The sequence below is a fragment of the Oryctolagus cuniculus genome, chromosome 6 (genome assembly GCF_964237555.1).
Source record: "Oryctolagus cuniculus chromosome 6, mOryCun1.1, whole genome shotgun sequence".
NCBI classification, from domain to species: Eukaryota; Metazoa; Chordata; class Mammalia; order Lagomorpha; family Leporidae; genus Oryctolagus; species Oryctolagus cuniculus.
In genome coordinates, this window is record NC_091437.1 from 128,923,149 (window position 1) to 128,949,435 (window position 26,287).

Genomic DNA, 26,287 nt, shown 5'->3' on the forward strand with positions numbered 1-26,287 from the left:
GCTATCCGAATTTATTGGAAAACCTTTAATTATAGATGAAACATTGTTAGAAAGGTTTGCCTTTTTAAAATTTAGTATTTTTTTCAAGGAGATCTCCTAGCATTCTTCATTGGGATAAGAATTCTTTTAATGTGATAACATTTTACTAAGCACATTATTGTATTGACCAGATTTTTAAGAAGATTCTGACTTAATTTATAGATTCAATCTTGATAATTATAAATTAAAATCACATTTAATATGGATTTTCTGAATATGTATTTTGAAACTGGCTGTAAATATGTAATATATCTTTTTAAACAATACAGTTTTCAGAATTGGGTAAGATGTCTGTCTTATGGTCATGTGGAATATTAGATGTATTTGTAACTTTAAAATGGGACTAGACTATAGGCTAGTTTTCAGTAGTCTGCTAATACATGCCTTTAGAGAGGTCTGATTTGGATTTGGATCTGCTGTGGACTGGTAACTTCCTGCAAATGAAGATAAAATCCTTTTATTATTTCTTTTAATGAATCAGGCTAAAGAACCCCCCAGTGTTCTAATTTAAACTGGCATAAAATCCAAAGGGAAGATCTTTTAACTGAGGTCCTCTAGGCACCCTTTATGTGAGTTCTTTTGAAACAATTGAAGCTTTTTCTTACTCTCCAGAGTCTTCAGTTTCTCTGCAAGGATGATGTAGGTGATGGCAATATTGAACGTAGGCTTAAAATAAAAATCACTAAACAGGAGAAAGGATTCTGTTACTTTACTTTTTTTTTTTAAGTTTTATTTATTTATTTATTTGAAAGGCAGAGTTACAGAGAGGCAGAGGCAGAGAAAAAGGAAGAGGGGGAGAGGTCTTCTCTGCTGGTTCACTCCCCAAATAGCCGCATTGACTGGAGCTGGGCTGATCTGAAGCTGGGAGCCAGGAGCTTCTTCTGGGTCTCCCATGTGAGTGCAGGGCTCCAAGGACTTGGGCCATCTTCTGTTGTTTTCCCAGCCATATTTGAAGGGAGCTGGATTGCAAGTGGAGCACTTGGGGCTTGAACTGGTGCCTAAATGGGATACTGGCATTGTAGGCAGGGCTTTACCAGCTACACCACAGCACCAGCCCCTGATTTTTTTTTTTTAAAGCCTATAGGAATCCTCCCAAATTTTAGATGCAGTTTTGATGATATATGGGTAAATTTCTGAAGCCATGATTCTAGACTGTGTCTCATCCTTGATCCAGGGCAGGTTTTGTAGAGAACTTGTCAGCTTTCTACCAGCACACCTTGCTAGCTGACTGGAAAATAGCACTATTCAGGTAACTCATTGATTTTAGAATCTCTACTAATAAAAAAAAAGAATCTCTACTGCTTCTTTGGTATAGAGAATTAACACAGGATGCATGATGGTCTAATTGGTGTCTCTGGTTCCATAATAAATTCTGATAGCTATCCTAGCAATGAGGCACTTGATGATAACTTAGCTATAGCAGTGACTTTCATGTGCTGACACGGTTTCATCATTTAATGCATTTAATTTTACATGTAATATAAAATTTGCCACTTCAGATGTCCAGTGGGGACACATTTTGCTTATCAGTTAAGATATTGCTTGGGGTGCCTGTATCTTATAACAGAATGCCTGGTTTTAATTGGAGTTCTGTTTCTGATTCCAGTTTTCTGCTAATGCACAGGCTGGGAGGTGGCAGGTGATGATGGCTCAAGTACTTGGGTCTCCGTCACCTTTGTAGGAGACCTGATTGAGATCCAGGCTTCTGACTTGTCCTGACCCAATCTTGGCTTTTGCAGGCATTTGGAAAATCAGCCAGCATATGCAACAATAACTGTCTGTCTCAGTCTTTCTGCCTTCCACACACACACACACACACACACACACACACACAAATGAAAATAAACTAAAAGAAAACAAAAAATGGCTAATATGACTGAGAAATTTAATTTTAAATTTTAATTAACTTAAATAGCCACATGTGGTCAGTTGATAAAGAAATTGTAAGCCACAATAGCAAATATTCTGTGATTGTTTGACTCCTAAGGTAATAACAAAGCCCTTGTGTATTGTGTATACCAGCAGTGGATGTGAAAACATTACATACCTGAAGAAGATTGCCAGTGCCAATTTCCTATAAAGCCAAGAAGGATAATGGACAAGGGATACCCAAAGGGTATAAATGAAAGGATGTGAGTGACAGTGATCGAAGGAGAACCTCCTAGATAGCTGAATCAGGGACAGCCAGATAGGATAAGCCATTGTTTATATCGGGATTGCTGTGTACTAGGAATGTTTGCCACTGGAACTCATGCGTTTTTTATTCTTCATTTTTCTGAGTGAGAATTTTTATTGCAGTCACCCTATTTTTTCTCTATTATTTGGTGTATTGGGGATGCTGGGGACAGATAATTTGGTGTGTAGATCAGTGGTTCACAAGGATAAACATTGTTTTTCCTTGGATTCTGGATTCACAGTTAGCTTTTATAACTAGGTGAGATTTTGGGATTACCTTCTACTAGGAGGTGATGAGACTGTTATATGTGAAGTATATGTCTGAAATATTAAGTAACTGAAATACTAGATCGTTTTAGACCTTGCTCAGTGACTATTCTAATAATGTTTTCAACTTCTTTCTCTCCTGTATTCTCCATTTAGAGAGATCAGAAAATGTAAAACTTTCTTAGTTTCCCTTGCAATTGGAAATGGTTTTTATTCCACAGTTCTAACAAATAAGATATAAGAAAACTTCTGGTCTTCTGGGAAATCATGGTAAAAAAGATATAGCTTACACTATTTTTGAATGCAAAAATGTTCTTGACCATCCATTTCTGAAGATGAGAGAAAGGCCAAGGGCACTGGAATTGCTGATCATGAGTTTGTTGAGCCACTGATCCAACACCATCAGATGCCTTTTTCCAATGTGGGAAAAAATGCTACCTTCTCCAATTTGTATCCTCTACCAGTAGTGAGTTTTTCTGTTTTTCATGCACCAAAATATTCCAATGGAAACACTTGTAGAGATGTATCCAGCATGGAAAGCATACAACGACATAGAGGTATTCTTCTAAAACATATGCATGAATAAAAGGATTGCATGTTGATCATTGCCCAAATATTCATTTACATACTTTTGTCTCCATAAATATTTTGAGAATTAGGATCAATTAATATATCTTCTCATTTGTTATTTTATTTTATTTTATTTTATTTTTGACAGGCAGTGTTAGACAGTGAGAGAGAGAGACAGAGAGAAAGGTCTTCTTTTTTACGTTGGTTCACCCCCAAGTGGCCGCTACGGCTGGTGCATTGTGCCCAGCGCGCTGCGCCGATCCGAAGCCAGAAGCCAGGTGCTTCCTCCTGGTCTCCCATGCGGGTGCAGGGCCCAAGCACTTGGGCCATCCTCCACTGCACTCCCAGGCCACAGCAGAGAGCTGGCCTGGAAGAGGAGCAACTGGGACAGAATCCGGCACCCCAACCGGGACTAGACCCCAGGGTGCTGGCATCGCAGGCGGAGAATTAGCCTAGTGAGCCGGCCTTCTCATTTGTTATTATAACTTATCTGGGGCTGACATAAGTAAATTAATATGAATATGTTTGTCTCAGACATTAAATTTTTCCTTAATTATAAATTTATTTTTTTCACACAGAATCAAAGTGAAGGGGTTTTATTATTTTGAAAAAATATTATTTACTGTTTCCCAGACACTTTACGATGCATAAAATAAGCAAGTATACTTAAGTTCTATGATGAATTATTTCCCCAGAGGTGAAAACATATATATAACTGTTCATATATTAATCAATACAAAATGCATTCCTACTGAGAATATGGCTAAATTATAGTTTTGGTAACAAATAAAGCCCATTTCACTGTCTAGAGAGAAGGTATCATCTGTTAATATATTCCTATTTCTCCTGTCCAGTACTTTTATTAACTCTTGAGAAATAGTAAATAAAATTCAACTTCTTATTGAAAATTAACTTTTACTGTGAAAAATGTTACTAATGGTTATAATTATTGAAATGAAGGGTATGGAATGGTGATGTGGCCTGTAGTATTTCTCACATTTCAAAAGCATATAGATTACTTGATGGGTTGCATCTGCAGCTAGGATATCACTGTAACCTCACACTTTTTCTTTTAAGCACACTATACAGTCCTCCATACTTTATTTATTTTTTAAACAACCACCGTTATTTATATGTGGAGTTGCAATTTAACATATACTTAAGTATTTTTCAAGGTATATTTAAAAAAATTTATTTTTCATTTTTACTTGAAAGAGACAGAGAAAGATCTTTCATCCACTTATTCACTTTTCAAATGTCCAAAACAGCTGAGGCTAGACCAGGCAGAAGCCTGAGCCCAGAACTCAATCTAGGTGTCCCATGTGGGTAACAGGAACCTGTCTACTTGGGCTATCATCTGCTGCTTTGCAGGGTGTCCATTAGCAGGACTTCGGAATTGGAAGTGGAACACCTGCCTTAAGTTACACTGTTTTTGATTATTTCATTTAGGCAGTGGGCATTTAGAGCTATTCTAGAAAATGATGATTTAACAGTGGTAATTTATTACCTGTTTTCATTTCTATTCATTAATACAGTAACATGTATATGACCTTGATAAAATTGTTCTAGAAACTGAATAAAACAGTCTGTTATGGCCAACTCTTTTCATAGAATTAAAAATTTAGTTATTTCTACTGACATTGTGCCTGTTTTATTGTAAGTCTGGCAAAGATTAGCATTTAGTAGACAAGCATACAGAGTTTTTCATCTCAGTATAAAAGTATTTTGGCAGCAACTTGTAAAAGTTTAAAAAATTTTTAACTGACACATGATAATTATGCATATTTATGGTGTACAGTATGATATTTTAATATATATGTATAATGCATTATGATTAGATCAAGGTGATTAGCATATCTTTTACTTGTGTATTGTTTCTTTGTGTTGGGAGCATTCAAAGTCCTCTCAGTTATTTTGAAATATACAATTAATTTTTGTCAACCATTGCTATCCTACTGTGCTGTCACATTAGAAGTTACTCCTGCCTCCATCTGTAGCTTTATAGCCACTAACCATTCTGTCTCCATCCTCCCCACATCCTCACCCTTCCCAGGCTTTGATAACCACTGTTCTATTCTTCTGTGAGATCAACTTTTTTAGCTTCCACATGTAAGTGAGATCATGCGGTATTTGTCTTTCTGTACTTGGCTTTATTTCACTCAACGTAAATAAAAGTTTCTTCAAGCTTGCCCATGCTGTCACAGATAACAGGATTTCACCTTTTTAATGGCTTAGTAGTGTTCCATTTTTCTCTTCCTCCAATCATATTTTCTTTGTCCATTCATCCACTGATGGACACTTACCTTAATTCCATGTTTTGAATATTCTGAATAGTGCTCCAATCATCATGGATATGCATATATTTCTTTCACATATGGATTTCATTTTCTGTGTATATATGATATCCAATAGATACTGTATCATATGGTGCTTTTTAATTTAAAAAAATTTAAAAAATTAATTTTTGAGGACTCCTAAAAGCTTTTTCCATAATGGCTATACTAATTTACATTCCAACATCTTCACTTACACTTTGATTTAAACTTCAATATTATTTAAACTTTAAAGAGTTGTGTTAGGTTCATTGAGTTGTGTTAGGTACTTAGCTAACACTGGCTGTATGTAGAAAACCTGGTGATTTTCCTTTATTTAGGTGAGTTTTCCAACTTTTGGCTTCGTCACTTGGTATTAACACAGCTTAGTAAATGAAAGTGAATAGTTCAGTTAGATATTGTGACAGTGGTGTCTTTATCATGTGTCACCCCTTCCTCTGTGTACATTATAATGGATTTTTTTCTGGGTCCAGGGAACAAATAGTCTTTTTATGTCTCAGGGCCAAAATACAGAATTTTCCTTTAGTTTAATAGTGTGTCAATGGCTAAGAGTCTATTTCTCTGTATCATATACTAGGTTTTTAAGTAGCATCATCATGTACCATGGGGTCTTTTCCACTTTTGAGGGTTGTTAATATAGTTTTGGATGCTAGAACTGTATTAAAATGTGCATAGGCAACAAAGATAGTCTCTTATGGCTGTCATTGTGGCATAGTGGGTTAAGCTGCTGCCTATGATGCCAGCATCCCATATGGGTGCCAGTTTGAGTCTTGGCTGCTCCATTTCCTATCCAGCTCCCTGCCAACATGCCTGGGAAAACAGTGGAAGATGGCCCATGTCCCTGCCCAACCCCAGCTGTTGTAGTCAGTCGGGGAATGAACCAGTGGATGGAAGATCTCTCTCTCTCTTTCTGTGTCTCCCTCTCTCTGTAACTCTGTTCTTCAAGTAAAATAAATAAAATCTTTTTTTTTTTTAAAGAGAAAGATATTCTGTGGTATGAAGCCCTTCTAGTAGATGTAGGTAAATATAGCCTATAATAGGAATGAATTCAGGTTCAGTTCTTCATTGCAATGAACTCTCTGGATCCAAATTCTCAGAGAGCTCACTGGAGTGTAATCAACCTGGTTGCTTATCAGATTGGATCTCTAAGAGTGGCTCTGCACTCATGGAGTAACTGACCTGGGCTTTCAGTGAATAGGTAGTCATTCCTCAAGGACTTGTGCCTGCTAGGGATGATGTGCTTTGGTTGCTGGCTTGATTTTTGTCCAAAATTTATTTTTAAGTATTTATCACAATAGAATTTGCTGAGTTGTTTGTGTGCTATTAAAAGTGATGCCTTATTTGTGGAATTCAGGGTAAGTTTGGTTAAAAATGGCACTAAGTGAGGCTGGTGTTAACCTAATAACATAGTACTAGAATTTATCATGATATTGAAAAAGCAGTGAAGTGGCTAATTAAAAGTAAGCTAATTTTCACTAGGGATACAATGAAAGTAGTCCTTTTGAGTCAGACGGTACATTAAGATCCATGAACTATTGACCTCATCAAATAATTTGGTTTTGGGAGAGGACAGGTGAAAAGAAAGCTATTATTGGTATTGGCAAATAAAACCATTCATGAATGGAATTTATCCAAATTCTTTACCTCCTTCCTGCCACTTGGCTTTTTAAATTTTAAAATTTAGCAGTTTTGAACTGCATCTTTATATATAAGAGACACCCAATTCATTGGTGTTTCTGTGCATTTCGCACATTATTTCTTCCATCCGATATTCATTTTTCTATTTTGTCCATTTAACAAACTCTCATAGATTCTTCTACTCTAGCCTAGATAGTTCTGCCTTCAGAAACTCTTCAGCATCTTTTATGTGGTGTTAGTACTGTCTTTGTCATATTATACTTTGATTTATTTACTTATGTCTTAAATCTTGGTTTCCCAAGAGCAGAGATCATATTTTATTAACATCATAAACAATTAACACTATTACTGGCCGGCGCCGCGGCTCAATAGGCTAATCCTCCGCCTTGCGGCACCGGCACACCAGGTTCTAGTCCTGGTCGGGGCACCGGATTCTGTCCCGGTTGCCCCTCTTCCAGGCCAGCTCTCTGCTATGGCCCGGGAGTGCAGTGGAGGATGGCCCAAATGCTTGGGCCCTGCACCCCATGGGAGACCAGGATAAGTACCTGGCTCCTGCCATCGGATCAGTGCAGTGCGCCAGCCGCAGCACGCTGGCCGCACCGGCCATTGGAGGGTGAACCAACGGCAAAGGAAGACCTTTCTCTCTGTCTCTCTCTCTCTCACTGTCCACTCTGCCTGTCAAAAACAAACAAACAAACAAACAAACAAACAAAAACTATCACTGGAAGACAGGAGACGTATGGTTGGTATACAAATTATTAATAATCAGCGGCCCTGGGCTTCAACCAATCAGAATATCTAACTGACTAATGGACTAGACACTAGCTCCTACCCCATCTCTTCCTGTACTGGCTTTGTATTAACTCAGGGTGTTCAGTCAGTGTTGGCTGACTGAATGAAAAGAGTTTTACCTCCTTTTTTTCTTTTTTATATAATGATTTTGTATGGTTGTTGGCTCTAGTGACTGAATAAAATATATTGTCAGTCTTCTTTAATACTGTTTTGAAATTAATATAAGGGAGTAAGCTGAGGAAGAATTTCCTTTACTTCTATGAAAAAGTTATAGTTTCTCAACTTTTTGCTTTTCTTTCTGTTTACCTATTTCATAAAGAATTCTGTTTTATAAGAGTTTAGAGAAAGAAGTTTAATATTGCCATTCACATTTTGATTTGACCATCATTAAAGTCATCTTATACAATTAAAAAATAGAATAAGCATATCACTGCCTCTTCATGCCATCTATATGTCCAATTTTGGGAGTGAAAATATGACCTTATTTATTTGTGAATTCTTGCTAAGGATAGAAAGGAATGTTAAACAAGAAAGTAAATGTGAGGAAGCTTTTTTCTAGTTTATCTGTCAGTTTGTCATATTGTCTCTGCATTAAATATTATTACCAAAACTCATTTAAAATACAGTGTTCATTTTTACATATTCTTCATGCCAACATATTTTTGTTTGATAATGGTAATAGTCTATATTGTTTTTAAAATAGTATCAATAGAAAAGGTTAAAAATAGCATATATTCTTGAAAAATTGTCTTCAAAACAGAATTGTCTATGTCAAATCATTTTCTAGTGGTTTTCACAAAAAAGGGAAAATATACTTAAGGATCCTAAGCAGTACAGTTATTGTAAACAATACTGACACAACTCTTATAACATGTACAGTTATTGCTCTCATATGTCAGTTGATAAACATTGTTCTATGAGAACAGAGAAACAAATTTTTATAACTCAAAACTTTATGCTTCATATTAAAATATATCCCATGAATTTAACATTCCCAAATGATAGGCAGATTTTTTATAATATGAAATAGAAAATATATTGAATCTACATGTATGTAAGGATACCTAAATATACAATGTACCGACAACAGTTATTGAGAAGCTACTAACTACCAGGTAGTGTGCTCAGGGATTATAGAAGTGGATAAGGTAATTTTTCCTCCTCAAGGGCCTTAATTTTCTTCATTTAAATATATGGTAAACAGAACCTCAGATAGATTTAATAATTTGCCCCAAGTGCCACAATTGAGATGATTTATGTCAAAGAGCTCTTTAATGCTTATTTGCAGGTTGGTTTTATCAGAATTATGTTGGGGAACTTTTTAAAGAATCACACTGTCACACATACCGGACTGAGTAAATCGGAGTATCTGAAGTTTGTATTCAGAAACTTATTTTTTATAGTCACATTTATTTTTTATAGTATATGTATATTCAGGTTTAGATATCGCAGTTTTCTCTGACTTTGAAGATCATCCCTTTTTAAACATGAAGTACTGCCTGTTTCTGTGTTAAGGAACTCAAATCAATATGTCATGAACCCTAGATTTCTAAAGATAGAATATGCATGAAGAATAAAATTATGTATAGTTTCCACACACGGAATATGTGTGTAAAATAAATTATGTATAGATTCTGCTTTTAAGCAAGAAACTATTCATACATGTAAACTTTGTTCCTGGCTCCGAGAGCATGTCCACCCTTTGTCTCTTAAGTTAGAGTGGATGGGAAATGACTGATTTAGACAAAGATTGTTTTATATAAACATTGGAAGTTAACATTCTGTTAGTGTTAAGAAATGTGTAGCTTTTCATCTGCAGGCATAATGGTCTCTGTTACTTAGATTGTGGGACAGTGAAGAAGAAGGAAGGAACGAATGAACAGTTTTTTGATTTGCTAAGTTGGGACTCAGAATGTATTTCCCTATGGAAGCAATTTTATTTATGGTAGTTAAATAGAATATTATTAGGTATTACTGCAAAATCCATGATGATTTAACCTAACTGCCTGTTAGCTCTTGGCAGTTGGCTGGTGGGAAAGGGAAGAAATGCCTCAGTAGGCAAGGCCTGGCTTATTAGGGTAATCATAGAAGATGACAGTTTATAGTCTACATGACTCTTCTGAGAAAATATTGTACACTTTACCTCAATGTAAAATGGTAATGAGTTGGAGAACTTGCTTAGTGTGGGCATGGCAAGTAGAGATGGCTGAATGTTACCAGCGGTATCTGAGATGGCAGTACAGACAATGATCTTGAAATGTGTATACTTCAATCCTCTAATTTTTAAAAATCTTTTTGTGGGCAGGCATTTGAGAAAGCAGTTAAGCTGCCATTAAATACCTACATCACATATTGGAATGAGTAGATTTGGTCCCTGCTCCATTCTCCATACCAGCTTCCAGTTAATGTGCCACCTGGAAGATAGCAGGTGATGGCTCAAGTGCTTGGGTCACTGCTACCTATGTTGGAGACCCAGACTGAGTTCTTGGCTCCTGGTTTTGACCTGGCCTGGCTATGGCTTTTGCAAGTATTTGGGGGAGTGAGCCAGTAGAGAGGCGATTCTCTCTGCCTATCAAAAGAAATCTTTTTTTTTACTTTCTCGTATGTTTTTAAGGTAACACCTAACATTTTCATCACATAGTTGAGTAGTTGCAAAGGGTACAAATTCTAGCATATTATCAATACTAATATATTATATTAAAAATATAACCAGTGGAATCTAAATAACGTAGCAATTTGATAGGTTCAGTTAGTCCTAAAAATTGAACAAATATATGAACAAACTCTTGTTAAACTTGAAAATTTTCTTTCTTTGTTTTCTTTTAATTTGCATTTTACTTCCACAGTATTTTTATCCACATGTAATATACTTTATTTCTTTACTGAAATCTTTAAAAAATCACCTTTAAATATTTTGTTCCAACAGAATATATTTATAAATTGAAATTAAACATTAAAAAAATTTAAGGTGGATGTCATTTAGCCAAGTGGCTAAGATGCTCGCATCCCACATTGGAATGTCTAGGTCTGGATTACTGGCTCTGGCTCCTGACTCCCCTTCCTGCCAGTACAGACCATACAAGGCAGCATTGGTGGCTAAGGTGATTGAGTTACTGTCACCCAGGTGGTAGACCTGGATTACATTCCTGACTTCTGCCTCCAGTTTCCATCCAGCTTCAGCTGTTGTGGGCACTTGAGGAGGAACCAGTAGATAGGAGCTCTCTCTGTCTGTCCCTACCTCTCAAATAAACAAAAATTTTAAAAATAACTACAAGCTTTAAGTTTTGAAAAAGTGATTCTGGTTGAGTTTAATAATTAATACATAATTGGTTAAGATAAAAATACAAATTTTTATTGAAAGTGTAAATGTAATAATAATATATAATAAAAATTCATTTCTTTTGAGATGAGATTGATTTTCTTTCAAAAAGGTGTTCTTAAATTCAAGGGTCAGTCAATATTACATATTTCAGATCAAGACAGAATTCAGCATCATTTCTATTTCTCTTAGATGCAAGTACTGAGGAAATTTGTTAACATTAAAGACTAGGAATGGGTAATTTGATTATAACAACTCAATTTTTTGAATTCTATGTGATAAAAATTATAGTAATCTGTTATCAAAAGCTTATTTTTGTTTATATATCAGCTAACTTACTAAGATAGGTTTTCCATTAATGTTGAAAGCAAAGAATTGAAAACCTTCCCTTAGAAATTGATCTGTTACTCAGTTAGCAATTAATTTGTCAGTTGTCACGAGTTATACCAAAAAGGCTTTGCAAATACTTATCAAATAACAGTTTGTTCTTATTATTCCCTGACAGAGGCACCTTGTTTAAGTAAACTTAAAAAGGCTTTGAGAAATGTTAATTTTAGTACACTCTTGCCAATCACAATTTGTATCGCTAATTTATTTTACTTTAACACATACTTTAAGTTATTTTTATAAGTATCTTATCACTGCATATCTAGCTCTCATCTTATAGAAAGTGTGAAACATCTGAGTTAACAGGAAAAGCCAGTCCTGCTGTCAAATAAGTCAGCCAAGTGAAAATTTGTTGGAGAAGTTTCACTGACTTTTCTGCTATAATGGCAAGGTAATACCCAACCCTTGATAGTCTTAATATGATTTCTTTTTTATTTTAAAAACAGGGCACCTTTTTTATTTTAACCCTTGATAGTCTTAATATGATTTCTTTTTTATTTTTAAAAACAGGGTACCTTTCTTATTTTAAAGACAGGGTACCTTTTTCCCCATATCCTTGCCAGCATTTCTTATTTGTTGATTTCTGTATGAAAGCTATTCTAACTGGGGTGAGGTAAAACCTCATTGTGGTTTTGATTTGCACTTCCCTGATGGATAGTGATTCTGATCATTTTTTCATGTGTCTGTTGGCCATTTGGATTTCCTCTTTTGATAAATATCTGTTTAAGTCCTTTGCCCATTTCTTAACTGGGTTGTTTGTTGTTTTGTTGCTGTGGAGTTTCTTGATCTCTCTATATATTCTGGTTATTAATCCTTTATCAGTTGCACTGCTTGCAAATAATTTCTCCCATTCTGATGGTTCCCTCTTAACTTTCTGGAGTATTTCTTTTGTAGTATAGCAGCTTCTCAATTTGATGTAATTCCATTGGTAATTTTGGCTTTCATTGCCTGTGTCTCTGGGGTCTTTTCCAGGAACTTTTGCCTGTGCTAATGTCTTGCAGGGTTTCTCCAATGTTCTCTAGTAATTTGATGGTATCAGGTCATGGATTTAGTTCTTTAATCTATTTTGAATGGATTTCTGTGTACGTTGTAAGGTAGGGGTCCTGCTTCATACTTCTGCATGTGGAAATCCAGTTTTTCTTAGCACCATTTGTTGAAGAGACTGTTCTTGCTCCAAGGATTGGTTTTAGCTCCTTGGTCAAATATAAGTTGGTTGCAGATGCTTGAATTGATTTCTGGCATTTCTATTGTGTTCCATTGGTCTATCCATCTATTTTTGTACCAGTACCAGGCTGTTTTGATTAAAACAGCTTGTAGTATGTCTTGAAATCTGGTATTGTGATGCCTCCAGCTTTATTTTTGTTGTGTAAGATTGCTTTAGCTTTTCAAGGTCTCCTATGTTTCCAAATGAATCTCAGCGTCATTTTCTCTAGATCTCAGAAGAATGTCTTTGGTATTTTGATTTACCAATCACATTGAATCTGTAGATTGCTTTTGGAAGAATGGACTTTTTGATGATATTGATTCTTCCAATCCATGAACATGAAGATTTTTCCGTTTTTTGGTATCCTCTTCTATTTCTTTCTTTAAGGTTTTGTAATTCTCATCGTAGAGATCTTTGACATCCTTGGTTAAGTTTATTCCAAGGTATTTGATTGTTTTTGGTAGTTATTGTGAATAGGATTGATCTTAGAAGTTCTTTTTCAGCCATGGCATTGTCTTTGTATACAAAGGCTGTTGATTTTTATGTATTGATTTTATATCCTGCTACTTTAGCAAACTGTTCTATGAGTTCCAGTAGTGTCTGGGGTGGAGTGTTTTGGATCCCTTTATATAGATTCATATCATCTGCAAATAGGAATTGTTTGACTTCCTCCCTGATTTGAATCCCTTTGATTTCTTTTTCTTGTCTAATGGCTCTGGCAAAAACTCCCAGGACTATATTGAATAGCACTGGTGAGAGTGGGTATCCTTGTTTGGTTCTGGATCTCAGTGGGAATACTTCCAAATTTTCACCATTCAATAGGATGCTGGCCGTGGTTTGTCATAAATTGCCTTGATTGTGTTGAGGAATGTTCCTTCTATACCCAGTTTGCTTAGAGTTTTCATCATGAAAGGATGTTGCATTTTTTTCAAATACTTTTTCTGCATCTATTCAGATAATCATAGGGTTTTCGTTCTTCAGTTTAATGTGATGTATCACATTGATTGATTTGTGAATGTTGAACCATCTTTGCATACCAGGGATAAATCCCTCTTGGTCTGGTGAATGATCTTTCTGATGTGTTGTTCGATTCAATTGGCCAGATTTTGTTGAGGATTTTTGTGTCTATGTTCATCAGGGAAATTGGTTTGTAGTTCTCTTTCTCTGTTGTATCTTCCAGGCTCTGTCTGACTGAATTAGTGGAGGGCCTGCTTTCAGGAAATAACTAGAGGCGTTGGCCAGGGAGCTCTGTTCAGTGCTCCAGTGTAGAGGGCTTATCTGAGGTGACACACCCAGGTTTGGCATCATAAGTCTCCTTTTTTTGTTTCTTTCTTTCTTTCTTTCTTTCTTTCTTTCTTTCTTTTTTTTTTTTTTTTGTTAAATCAGAAGGGAGGTTTCTTCTTATCTGTTGGCATAGACTAAGCTGGGCTTCTCTCCTTGAAGGAGACTAGTGCTTGGACACTAGCCCCAGTGAATATATTATTCGTCCACTCTGCCACAAGGCCCACACCAACTATCTGTGCAGTCCTCTGTATAAGCTCAGATTCCCCAGCAATGTCTCTTGCCAGGTAACCAGGGGCCCTAATCATGTGGAGCCTCCCACAGTAACTACCCAGAATCACAGACACACCCTGAGTCCTCCCACACAGCCTCAGTGTTTTCACAGTTCCAGTACACAAGCATCCGAAAGTCATGAGCACCCAGCCCCCTGTCTGTTCTCCCCACCAGATTCAGGAGTCTCCATTTGGCTGGTTGCAGGGCATGGCATGGATAAGCTGGCGCAAATGATACTTATGTCCAAAAGGGCGCCTGCTCTCTGTCAGCTTGTTACAGGACGCCTGTACTGGATGATTGGGAGAGAGAAATTTGTCCTCCTGCCCCTATTTATCTCTTCCAGCTTTTTTGCCAGTGATATAGGCTGCTGCAGTCTGGTCTCACCTTGGTCTCCAATGCTGGTGCAGAGGCTCTTGGCTGGTGGGGTCCTAAGTTGTGTGCTTCTTCACCCTCCACGTAGGTCTGCTGTGTTCCTCCAATTTACATAGACTTTCCTCTGTTGTTTTCTCCTTAACTCTTCCCTGAGACTGCTGTTGTTGTCTTTAAGATTGGGAGTTGTCGCTCCCCCTCTTCATGGAGGAACGACACTAAACCCTGCCTAGGTTTCCTATCCGAGTCACGGCACCATTATGTCGCTCCCCCTCTTCGCGGAGGAACGACACAGGACCCTGCGCTGTTCTTTGGTCTGCTCGGCCCTCTCCGGGTTTGCTGCTGGTTCTTCCCGGGTTGGCTACCGTCCCTTCCACCTCCGTGTGTGGGGAGCCATTGCACGGCGCCCTAAAGATGGCGCCGGCTCCTTTCCCCCGGAAGGACTGGTGAGAAACAAACATCTCCTAATAAGGAGATGTCTGAGCTCCCTTCCGGCTTCCGCATTGCTGTACCAATCAATGCTTGCCACTTGGCTGCTTTTGATTGGTGCGCTGATGGCTATAAGAGGGAGGGGAGAGGAAAGGACGCGGTAGTAGAAGTTTGAAAGAGGTTCCTGAATAAACTGCTGGAAGAAGAGTTCGGGTCGTGTCTTCCTTGCTGGTCGAGGGACGCAACAACTGGTGGCCCGTACGGGGAAGGGCGGTTCCCCCTGCCACTTTCCCCACTTCCGCGGGGGAGCGGCACACCGCCGGCCGGCTCTCTCGGGGGCTGCTCAGGTGTTCCTCTTAGATGTTCCTGGTGCATGTTGTCTCTCTCCTCCTTTATAGTCCTCTTCCACCAATCCCAACTCTGCTACCCACACGCCGAGTATGCTGCTCTCCTCCAATCAGGAGCAGGTCCTGCTGTTTATTGGTTGAACTGGAGGCAGCTGTGTAGAAGCTAGTTCCTCCTCTCCCAGCGCCATATTGTGGGAGAGCAGATGCATAAAATAAGTCTTAATTCGAGTAACAGTCTAGTCCCAGTTGCTCCCCACAGGGAGTGACTTGAAACTCTCAGAATAATGAGCCTATAAATAATAACCTCTGTCTTCTGCCTGTTTTGCCACAATCTTAACAGTGCTTTTTGTAATTTTATTAGCTCTATAAAATATAGTTGCTTCACTAAGGGTTTAACAAAATTATACAGATGGATTTACCAGCTAATATCATTTTAGTTACTCACTTATAGAGCAGGTCTAATAACCTTTTCAGACATGGAAGATTTCCTAATTTTACCTGTGAGCAACATGTAAAAGTTTTCCAAATCTAGTTTTAACTGCTTTTAAATTTCTAACACCCTCAGTTTTCTTCTTGTAAAATAATAACTTTCTTCAGTTTTTTTGCATGTTTTGAATATAAATGAGACTTCAAGAGAGATGGTTTCATATTATTGCTTGCAAAAATGTCTCAGGAGCAGAATCTCTTGGGGAATCTCTGGAACAATACATTCTTTCACAATTAGGATTCACTTTACTGGAACGGTTATATGTTTCAGGGCATTTTCTTGCATAATCTCAGACCTTCCTTCACTCTATGAATTTTAACAAATTTCAAGTTATTAAATAGCCTTAATAGCCTATCATGGATGGATTTTTTTTTTTTTTTACAGGCAGAGTGGACAGTGAGAGAGAGAGAGAGAGACAGAGAGAAAGGTCTTCCTTTTGCTGTTGGTTCACCCTCCAATGGCCGCCGCGACCAGTGCATCGTGCTGATCCGAAGCCAGGAGCCAGGTGCTTCTCTTGGTCTCCCATGTGGGTGCAGGGCCCAAGCACTTGGGCCATCCTCCACTGCACTCCCCGGCCATAGCCGAGAGCTGACCTGGAAGAGGGGCAACCGGGACCAGAACCCAGGGTGCCTGCACTGCAGGCGGAGGATTAGCCTTTTGAGCCACGGCATCGGCCATGGATGGACTTTTAAGGGATGGAGTACTTTGTTGGGAATTAGGTATAAAGAACAGCAGCAATTAAAAATATAAACTGTTCTTTACCTTCAAAATATATTTTCCAGTATTATTTCAATCAGAATTAGGCTCTTGCTATACCATTTCTGAAAATATGTTTCAGTTTAGACAGTACTTTGTTTTAGTTATGGGTCTATAACCATTGCATCCCTAAAGTTCTGTGAACACAGAAGAAAATATTGCACATCTTATGATAATAAGTATTGGTGTTAGTTGACTATACTACTCCATTTATATGAATATCTAACCTATAAATGCGTTGTATGTTTCATGCATATTACAGGAAGCACATAATTTCTTTCTTCTTAAGATAATTGCCAGTTGAGAAATTAAGTTAACAAAATAATGATTACATGCAAAATAAGACTACCAGGTAAATTGGTTTATCTGCAGTTTCTGTTCCATCAAGTTGATATAGTATCTAATCTGAAAATATTCTCTAAAAAATTTGTACATCTGAATTATTGGGATGAAAAAACTCACATTGTTTATGCGCAACTTTCCCAATGATCAAGATCATTAAAAAATGACATAATTGAACTGAAGTCTCCTTTCTGTCATCTGCTATAAATAATAATAATTTGCATTTCTTGGTTATTTTTCTTATCATTTTCATCCAAACTTTGGCTATGGTTCCATTTTTACATTCATTTTATGGATCCTTCTTATGGTTTGCATTGAAATCATGGGTTCAGATCTACTTGTGAAGAAGCCTGGAAGACAAAAATCTATTTGGACCTGAGGTTTTCTGTAGGAGATGTATTATTTTTGTTATTTTGAATTGAAAAATAATGCACATAAGAAAAATACATAATTTAAAAGCATGCAGTTGGGATGGACATTTGGCTCAGTGGTTGGTTCACTTGCATCCCACATCAGAGTGCCTGGGTTCCAGTCCTGGCTCTGTTTCCGATTCCATTTCCATACCCTGGAAGGCAGTGAGTGTTAGGTTGGGTACTTGGATCCCCACCACCTGCATGGGAGACCTAGATTGAATCTGGCTTAGGCCCTGCCCAGATGATTGTTGTGGGCATTTGGGGAGTGGGTCAGTGGATGGGAATTCTGTTTGTTTCTGTCTTTCTCTCTCTGTTTTTCAAATAAGAAAAGTTAATTATAAAAGTTACTGTTTTTTAGTATACTAACAGTGTTGTGCAAATATCATCATTATTCTACTCTAGAACATTTCTGTCACCCTTGAAAAAACCTTTTCTCTCCATGAAGAGTCACTTCCATTATCTCCTTCTCTCAAGCGTCTGTGACTCAGCTTTAGGGATTTACCTATTATGAACATTTCATAGAAATTAGTTTACATAATATGTTGCCTTTTGTTTCTGGCATCTTTCACTTAGCATTATGTTTGTGAAGTCCATTTGTGTTGTGGCAAGGATTAATACTTTATTCCTTTTTATGGCCAAACAATATTCCATTGAGTGGATGAGAATGTGTGTGTGTGTGTATAAAATATGATATAGTTTATTCATCAGAGACTATTAGGGTTGTTTATACTTTTTGGCTAATGTGACTGCTGCTGCTGTGAACATTCCTATTCAAGTGTTATGTGCACCTGTGTCTTCATTTCTCTTGTTTTTTTTTTTTTTTTTTTTTTTCCTAGAAGTGAAATTGTTTAATCACATAACAATTTTTTAAAGGTTTATTTATTTTACTTGAAAGGCAGAGTTACAGAGAGGGAGAGGCAGAGGCAAAGAGTGAGATCTTCCATCCACTGGTTCACTCCCTGAATAGCTACAACAGCTAGAGTTGGGCCAGGGACTTGGGCCATACTCCACTTTTTCCCCAGGCACATTAGCACGGAGCTGGATCAGAAGTGAAGTAGCTTGGACTTGAACCGGTGCCCATATGGTATGCTTTCGCTGCAGGCAGCAGCCTAACCCACTATACTGCAGTGCTGGTGACCCTAGTCACATAACAATTTTATGTTAAGGTTTTTGAGGAACTGCCAAATCATCTCTGATTGCTATTTATATTTTATTATTATTGATAGTTTAAAAAGTATCACATATTTGGAATCTTTGTAAGAAATGTAATTACATGTTGTCAAGAATGTTATACATGAAAATAGATGTTTATTCAGATCACAAAATATGCTCCTCCCCAATAAAAATCTAATAAGGTTCTAAAATCAATTGGGATAAATTAAATGTGTACCCTAGTTCCTGTTTATAAACCTATGAACTAAGCAGTTCCTTTCACTGAGGTATTTAAACATTTCCTTTCACTGAGGTATTTAAGCAGTATAATGTATATAATAATGATCTTGAAATATTTTGTGTCTGCATTTTAAATTTTATTAAATATTTTTATTAGGAAAATATATTTCATAATAATACTAGAATTTGAAAAGTTTTTTAACATTACTGTATTTTTTTCTTAAAGACAGTTTCAAGAAAGTAGAAACTTATCAAGCAAAATATTGAAGACTGTAATGTATGACTGTACTATATACTTCTAGTTAATACATTAATTTAGTCATTGATTGAACCCATCTTGGTGTTTTATAGGCAGTTGTATATAACAGGGAACTGTAATTGACACTCATCTCTTACCTTCCTGGGTAACTAGGAGATACAAATGCCATGGAGAAAATGAAAATCAAGATACTTAATTTTTTTTTTTTTTTTGGACAGGCAGAGTGGACAGTGAGAGAGAGAGACAGAGAGAAAGGTCTCCCTTTGCTGTTGGTTCACCCTCCAATGGCCGCTGCGGCCGGTGCGCTGCAGCCAGCGCACCGTGCCTATCCGAAGGCAGGAGCCAGGTGCTTCTCCTGGTCTCCCATGGGGTGCAGGGCCCAAGCACTTGGGCCATCCTCCACTGCACTCCCTGGCCACAGCAGAGAGCTGGCCTGGAGGAGGGGCAATCGGGACAGAATCTGGTGCCCCGACCGGGACTAGAACCCTGTATGCCGGCACCGCAACGCGGAGGATTAGCCTACTGAGCCACGGCGCCAGCTGCAGATACTTAATTTTATGTGGTGTTGGAGTTTAGTTTGGACTGGCTTAAGAAGTAAGTTATGCTTCAAAGGTATGAGTGGGTTAGAATGGCAACTATTTAGGGGGAAAGCAGTCCAGATAGAGATAACACTTAAAGAAAGACAAAGGTTGTGTGTTAGGGCATACATGGGTGGCATGTTGGAAAAGTAGCAGTGGAGTCAGTGTGGCTGGGGCAGAGCAAGTGAGTATAGAGCAGAGAGGCAGAGATTAGACAGTGTGATTGCAGAGGAACATTGGATCATTCAAAGGCTTTTGCATTTTTTCTGAGAAAAACAGGGAGTACTAAAATGTTCTGACCAAACAGCAGCTTTGTTGAGAGATTAAGGGGAAAGTTAGAAAAATATAGAAGCTGGGAGGCTAGCAGTAAAAACACAGCTTGGGATGCTCTCATATCATCAGAACAGCTGAGTTTGAGTCCTGACTCTACTTCTGATTCCGGATTCCTATTAATGTTCACCCTGGGAAGGCAACAGGTAATGGCTCAGTATTTGAGTCCCTGCTACCCAGTGGGAGACCTATAATTAGTTCTTGGCTCCTATTTTTGACCTGGTCCAGCCCTAGCTATTTTGGGCATATGGGGAGTGAACTAGCAGATGGAAGTGCTCTTTCTCTCTCTCTTTCTTTATATCTACCTATGTCTCTCTTTCTCTGTCCCTCTGCCTTTCAAGTAAATAAAGATTAAAAGAAAAAAAAATCCATAGAGAACTCCAAATAGCTTTCCATTTTCTTTCACCTTTCAAAGAATTAATAGTGGCAGTCTGAGACACAGGTAGGAAGCTTTATATTTTGAATTGTTTGTATCTGAATTAACTCCCCTTCTTTAAACATTTTTCCTCTTCAAAAAGTGTTGTAATGATTCTCACATTACCATGTTTTGTTAATATTTTACCATTTTTGCTTCTAGTTTTATACCTTCAATTCTCTTCAATTTGGATAAAGCATCATCTTTACCATATTTTAACCCTCATGTATAGTCATTCCTGATTCCCTTCCTTTTATGATACTCTCTTCAAAAGTTCTCACATTCTGGTTTTCCTCTTAAATGAAACCTTCTAGCTGATCACACTTTTATTTTATGAAAAATTAAGCTTACTGCCTACCGATTTTTAAATCATAATTTAACTTTATGTTGTTGAAATGATTTGTGGTTGTATAACTTAAGCATCATAAATTTTAAGCTCTTCTAAGTGATAATATTTATTTATTGAATTTTGGAATCAGTCAAAATGCAATGGAAAAGAATTCTAATTAATATTGTCAGCTTTTATAATGTCAAATAATAATACTCCTTCAAATAATTTTGCCTGATTCTTTTAATTTTTACTAGTGCTTCTAAGTTTTCATGGGAATTTAATTTTTTTAAGGAGGAAAATTAAGTCGACAATGTAGTGCCAATATGCGGTAAAACCAGTTGGGCCAGAGTGAACACAGTACTATAGCACAGACTAGAGGCTAATACTAGCAACTGCAGAAATATTGTTTGCTTAATCGTAGAACAGTTGTCTTTTTTTTTTTAAAGTTAGAAAAAATTAAGCTTAAAATGCAATTCTGAATTTGAATAAGATTGTAAAGTTGTATCTTTGCTATGAAGGCAGTGCTTACTTATTTTTATAATGATGTATAATTTACATGCTTCTCAGTGACTAATTTACTTTGGAAATCACATTTCTAGTTTTCTGATAAAATCTCATTTAGAAGAGAAAAGTTTTATTTTATTTAACTTTTATTTAATAAATATACATTTTGAAAGTACAACTTTTGGATTATAGTGACTTTTTCCACCCCAACCTCCCTCCCACCACAACCATACCATCACCCACAAACTCTCCCATCCCATTCACATCAAGATTCATTTTCAATTATCTTTATATACAGAAGTTCAATTTAGTATATAATAAGTAAAGATTTTAACAGCACCCACACAGAAACACAAAGTATAAACTATTGTTTGAGTACTAGTTATACTGTTAATTCACACAGTACAACACATTAAGGACAGAGATCCTACATGGGGAGTAAGTGCACAGTGACTCCTGTTGTTGATTTAATGATTGACATTCTTATTTATGACGTCAGTAATCATCTGAGGCTCTTGTCATGAGCTGCCAAGGCTATGGAACCCTGTGGAGTCCACAGACTCTGACATTATTTAGACAAGGCCATATTCAAAGTGGAAGTACTCTTCTCATTTCAGAGAAAGGTACCTCCTTCATTGATGGCCCATTCTTTCCACTGGGATCTCACTCACAGATATCTTTCTTTCTTTCTTTCTTTTTTCTTTTTTTTTTTTTTTCCCCCAAGTGTCTTGGCTTTCCATGCCTGAAATACTCTCATGGGCTTTTTAGCCAGATCTGAATGCCTTAGGGGCTGATTCTGAGGCCAGAGTGCTGTTTAGGACATCTGCCATTCTATGAGTCTGCTGTGTATCCCGCAGAAGAGAAAATTTTAAAGGGAATCATTTGCTTTGATGAAAATAAAAATAAATCATTGAAAATATAAAAATATGAACAAATAATTTTTTACCTTTTTTTTTTAAAAACTTTTATTTAATGAATATAAATTTCCAAAGTACGATTTATGGATTACAATGGCTTCCCCCACATACCGTCCTTCCCACCCACAACCCTCCCCTTTCCCACTCCCTCTCCCCTTCCATTCACATCAAGATTCATTTTCGATTATCTTAATATACAGAAGATCAGCTTAGTATACATTAAGTAAGGATTTCAACAGTTTGCTCCCACACAGAAACATAAAGTGAAAAATAATAGATGATTTTTTTAAATGATGATGAAATCAGATCAGACCTATTGTCATGTTTAATCCCAGTGAGAGTCAAGTTGGGAGTTGATAATTTTTTTTTTTTTTTTTACAGAAGATCAGTTTAGTATGCATTAAGTAAAGATTTCAACAGTTTGCACCCCCATAGAAACACAAAGTGAAATATATTGTTTGAGTACTCGTTATAGCATTAAATCTCAATGCACAGCACATTAAGGACAGAGATCCTACATGAGGAGTAAGTGCACAGTGACTCCTGTTGTTGACTTTACCAATTGACACTCCTGTCTATGGCATCAGTAATCTCCCTATGCTCCAGTCATGAGTTTCCAAGGCTATGGAAGCCCCTTGAGTTCTCTGACTCTTATCTTGTTTAGACACGGTCATAGTCAAAGTGGAGGTTCTCTCCTCTCTTCAGAGAAAGGTACCTCCTTCTTTGAAGACCTGTTCTTTCCACTGGGATCTCACTCACAGAGATCTTTTGCCAGAGTGTCTTGGCTTTCCATGCCTGAAATACTCTCATGGGCTTTTCAGCCAGATCCGAATGCCTTTAGGGCTGATTCTGAGGCCAGAGTGCTATTTAGGACATCTGCCATTCTATGAGTCTGCTGAGTATCTCACTTCCCATGTTGGATCACTCTCCCCTTTATTTATTCTATCAGTTAGTGTTAGCAGGTACTAGACTTGTTTATGTGCTCCCTTTGACTCTTAGTCCTTTCATTTTGATCAATTATGAACTGAAATTGATCACTTGGACTAGTTAGATGGCATTGGTACATACCACCTTGATGGGATTGAATTGGAGTCCCCTGGTATGTTTCTTTTTTTTTTTTTTTTGACAGGCAGAGTGGCCAGTGAGAGAGAGAGACAGAGAGAAAGGTCTTCCTTTGCCGTTGGTTCACCCTCCAATGGCCGCCGCGGCCGCCGCGCTGCGGCCGGCGCACCGCGCTGATCCGATGGCAGGAGCCAGGAGCCAGGTGCTTTTCCTGGTCTCCCATGGGGTGCAGGGCCCAAGCACCTGGGCCATCCTCCACTGCACTCCCGGGCCACAGCAGAGGGCTGGCCTGGAAGAGGGGCAACCGGGACAGAATCCGGCGCCCCGACCGGGACTAGAACCTGGTGTGCCGGCGCCGCTAGGCGGAGAATTAGCCTAGTGAGCCGCGGCGCCGGCCCCCCCTGGTATGTTTCTAACCACCATTTGGGGCAAGTCAGCTTGAGCATGTCCCAAATTATACATCTCTTCCAACCTGTCGAAGTGAAATGGACACTATGGGAAATGGTGACTTGATCAGCATAGCCCTGACTGTTAATGAACAACTTAATACATTATCCCTCTTAGCAGTTTTTTGTCTGTTCTACTTAATATGACTGGTTTAATTCTCTAATTAATACACAGTTATTCTTAAGTGTTGAAAATTAACTGAAATGTGATCGCTGTTAAACATAAGAGTGAGAATAAGAGAGGGAAGAGATGAATTTTTTACCTTTTTTAAAGAAAATTTTTCTGAGATTGATGTTTAGTACTATTAGATACAAAATAGGCAAATAAACAAGATAGATTGACTTGTAACTTTTCAAAATCACAATAGCCAACAGAGAGGAGTTTGTAACAACTAATACTTGGAAATGCTTGAGGTTAAAGCTTCTTATCTTCTCCTGCTGTCTCCTTAGAGGCTCAAGAAAAAACACATTAGATCTTGCTATGTTCGCCCACAAATGTGTCTATGGCTAGAGATGGCATATCTGTAGTTCATGGGGGAATCCATGTGAGACTTGCTGCTTGTCTTCTAGGTGAAACCAATTCTGATTTGTGTTTTGTAGTCCAGAAGCCTATTATGTAGAGATTGCAATGATCTCTTAGTTGCTTACAGAACCTATTGGAAAACCTTAATTAACTCTCTAGGATATGGGTCAGTATGTTAACTTTTGTGATCTATCATTGCAGTGCTGGAGGAGGAGCTTATAGGTTAATAGCCCCAAATACCCTTGAATTCTGCCTTTTGAGATACAGACAAAATGTGGACCTGATGATAGGAAGCTTTGGGATAATGCTATGGTTGTGCCTCTCTGGATAAGCAGTCCTCTTTTTGTTCCTTGTTTTTTCCTGTTTTCAAACACAGCATAGGTTGGAGGAAAAGAAGGCTTTAAAGTGTCTATGGCATGAATGCATTCCTTTTGTAGAATTTTTCATAACTGTATTGCAAAAAAAATTTGTATAATTGTTTGTTTTCTCCCCTGCTACACTCTAAACAGCACTGTAAAATCTGTTGAGCTCTATTTACTAGCTCTTGGCATAGTGTCTGGCATATACTAGCCATTTAGTGAATATTGTATGAATGAATAAGTAATTAATGAATTAATGGTAATAGTTATTTGCTCATCTATTAATAAATTGGAATTCTATGGTCAATTAATTTTTATGTAAATTATAGCTCAATTCAAGTTTATATACTAATGTTGAATATAGAGTTATTTTGGGGTAGAGTATAGTTGGTATTCTCAGTGACATACTCATAAATACCACCACAACCAGATGGTAACAGAAGCTCTGATTTGTGCTGGTTCCAATTTCCATAGTCTTAATGCACCCACCATGGCTGACTTCAGTCTAACTCCAAGTACTTCATGGGATGCAGAGCTGGGAAAATGTGAAGAACTGGTTCTTGTGAGTCAGTGAACAACACTACACGTGCACTCTTTAATGTCCATGTTCTAGTAAGGCATCATTCTTTACATACAAAGATTGTGCTAGTGATGCACATCTGATAGAGCAAGTACTTTAAAAAGATTGTGAATGAGCTAAGGTAGTTATTAACTATAAAATATAAGCTAAAAAATCCTTGTGGATCAATATAATAGAAGTATTTTCCCACCTATGTGAAGTCCATACCAGTGTGGCTGATCAGTGGAGGGCTGACCTCTCATGCTCCTTCATGTTCTCAGGCCCCTTTTTTACTGTGGACTTTGGTCACCAAGGTCTTGATTGAAGAGCACGAAGCTAGCATCTGAGAGTTTTCTTTCCATAAAGATCATGGATAGCACACATGATTTTTTTTTTTTTGACAGGCAGAGTTAGACAGTGAGAGAGAGACAGAGAAAGGTCTTCATTCCATTGGTTCACCCCCCAAATGGCTGCTACAGCTGACGCTGCGCCGATCTGAAGCCAGGAGCCAGGTGCTTCCTCTTGGTCTCCCATGCGGGTGCAGAGCCCAAGCACTTGGGCCATCCTCCACTGCCTTCCCGGGCCACAGCAGAGAGCTGGACTGGAAGAGGAGCAACCGGTCAGGATCCGGCACCCCAACTGGGACTATAATCCTTTGGCTGGAAGATGGTCTTATGGTCACAGCTACTTTTGAATCCCAGGGAAATTGGGAAATGTAGTTTCCTAAGAGGAAAAGGAAAGAAGTCTTGAGTAGCTAGACAGAATCTTCCTTAGTTTTCTAGTCTTGTGATAGAATTGCACTGATAAAATTGCACCTTTTCACCTTATTTCTTCTCTGAGAGATGCACATGTTTATGAGCTGGGTGGCAATGGTTAGAGAGAGTTTAGTGACTTTCCTTTTTTCTGTGTAGAGTTAGCTACATCACATGAACTTGGCTTATGGTTCTGTTGGCACCATTCTTTAACCTATAATCCTTCCCTTCTTTTAATTAATATATTATTTGTTGTCTCTGTTTACATGAAGATCACATAATTTTGCAGACCTTTATAATATTTTAAATTATTCTATGCACCTAACATAACTTTGCTTTTTGGCTTCTTTGACTATTTTAAAAGATTTATTTATTTATTTGAAGTCAGAGTTACAGAGAGGCAGAGGCAGAGAGAGAGAAAGAGAGAGAAAGAGGGAGA

At 37.7% G+C, this 26,287-nt stretch overlaps 1 protein-coding gene across 29 annotated transcripts in view; it reads left to right on the forward strand.

Annotated features, from left to right (window-relative positions):
• The window catches only part of RIMS2 (regulating synaptic membrane exocytosis 2), a 701,736-nt gene that overhangs the window by 177,976 nt on the left and 497,473 nt on the right, over positions 1-26,287 (forward strand). The window lies entirely within an intron of this gene.